This window comes from Corvus brachyrhynchos, unplaced genomic scaffold, assembly GCF_000691975.1.
Source record: "Corvus brachyrhynchos isolate BGI_N302 unplaced genomic scaffold, ASM69197v1 scaffold523, whole genome shotgun sequence".
NCBI classification, from domain to species: Eukaryota; Metazoa; Chordata; class Aves; order Passeriformes; family Corvidae; genus Corvus; species Corvus brachyrhynchos.
In genome coordinates, this window is record NW_008237265.1 from 2,757,403 (window position 1) to 2,759,439 (window position 2,037).

Genomic DNA, 2,037 nt, shown 5'->3' on the forward strand with positions numbered 1-2,037 from the left:
ATCTAGAGCGGAGTCCCTTGCATGGGAGAGTCCTTCAGGAACTGCTCCAGTGTGGGTCCCTGTGAATGCTAAAAGGCAGGAGCAGAAAAATTTTCCGGCTCTGTAGTTTGTGAAGTTTTTCCTTTCTCATGCTTTAGCTGAGAAACAGAGAAATCCAGCTTCTCACAGCTTCCCTGTGAGAGCTTTCATTCTCATGAGAACTGGATGGATAACAGTTTGTAAGAATGTAAACCATTTTTGCACTTGCAAGTTGTTCTGGAAACTGTAGAATTGTTTTCAGTCTTGTGAGAATAATATTTGGAAATGGGTGTCTTACTGCTCAGCCTATCACCTTGAGAGGTGGTGAGTGAATAAGCCAATCATGTAATTTCTTTATTGTGAACTACACTATAAAAGAGGAGAAATTCATTAAATGAGGTCTTAGCTCTGCTTTGGCCATATCATCTGACCTGCATTGTCGTGATTTCGCCATTCTCTGGGGATAACAGCAACAGGTCCCTTCCACAAGGTCAGTCCTTCAGGAATAGGCTGTTCTAGTATGGGTCCCCCACAGGGTCACAAGTCCTGCCAGCAAACCTGCTCCAGCCTGGACTCTTCTCTCCACAGATACTGGCAGGAACCGGCTCCATTGTGGATTCTCCACAGGGTCACAGCCTCTGTCGGGCATCCACCTGCCCCTTCTTAAACCTGTTATTTCTGAGGTGCTGCCACTATCACTGACAGGCTCAGCCTTGGCCAGCAGCGCATCCATCCTGGAGCTGCCCTGGCACTGGCTCTGATGCACATAAGAAAAGCTTCTGGCAGCTGCTCAAAGGAGCCGCCCGTGTTGCTCCCTGTAGAGGGTTCAGTTCATAAACCGGGCAGGAACACCAATTGAGTGTAGTGGTTAGGTTCAAAATATCCATTACTTATTTTGCTTCTGTGAGATAAGAATTAGGAAAAAGCAAAGCAGGCACAAAACTTAAAAGAATATAAAGAAGTTCATTAACAGACCTAAAAGAAAGGAAAAAAATCAGACTAAACCTTCAGAACACTTCTCTTCCCCCCACCTTTCTCCCTTCTCCCACTGACCATGTAAAAAGACAAACCTTGAGATGTTCAGTCTGTTTACCACTTCTATAATAACCTTCTTCAGTTCACTTAGGGAGAGGAGTCTCTCTTGCTCATGCTATGGAGACATCTCCACAAGAAACAGTTCTCTCATGGCTTCAGTGCCACAGGGAGAGAGCTGCCCTGGTTGGTTCTCTGCTTGCATGTGAGAGTCCCTCCTCCCGACTTACAGCTTTCCCCACAACTGTTTCTGAGGGTTCAGTCTTGAGCTACTGGGTGGGGTACCATTTTAAGGATGAGCTGTTCAGAAACAAAGGTTCTCTTCATCCATCTCTGGGAGCATCTTCATCTCTAGGAATAGAAGCCCTCCCCCTGAAGGGTCTTCATCACTTTTATCTCTAGGAATAGAGGCCCTCCTCCTCCCCTGGGAGCAAAGGTCCTCATCAAATCACAGCTACTGTCATTTGCTTATTTCAGCACAGATACTTTTGCTCACAATTGCAGTTTGAATGCTCCACCCCCCTATGCTTTCATGAAATTACAATGGGTACTCTGATATATCACTCCATCACCATAGCTTTACAACAGAATTTCAGCTTCTAAGCTTGAAGCAACTCCTCTTTCTACTCCCTCAGCATTTCAGCTCTTCATGCTTCACTGACTTTGGTGTCTCTATGGCGTTTTTTCACACGCCTTCACCTTTCCTCTTCCTCTGACTTGGGAGAGGATTGATGTCTGCAGATTTCATCTGTTCTGGAGGAAACTTACAGCACTAAAAAAGGGTTAATCTCACCTGGGCCTTGCAGTGGAGTTCGCTTATTGCTGTTCGTCACATAATCTTTGCTGGGCAGTGGGCATCCTCAGATGAATCTTCGGCCACACTGGAGGCGGGGATGGTGGGGAGCTGGGCTGCGCCACCTGCACGGACCATGCCACGGCCGACCCGGCCAGGCTGAGCAAGGCCCAGCCCAGCCCCGCGGGGCGCCC

The 2,037-nt window shown here is 47.5% G+C and overlaps 1 protein-coding gene across 1 annotated transcript in view; it reads left to right on the plus strand.

The window, feature by feature from the left end:
- Positions 1 to 2,037, plus strand: part of KIAA0930 (KIAA0930 ortholog) — a 63,415-nt gene that overhangs the window by 39,268 nt on the left and 22,110 nt on the right. The window lies entirely within an intron of this gene.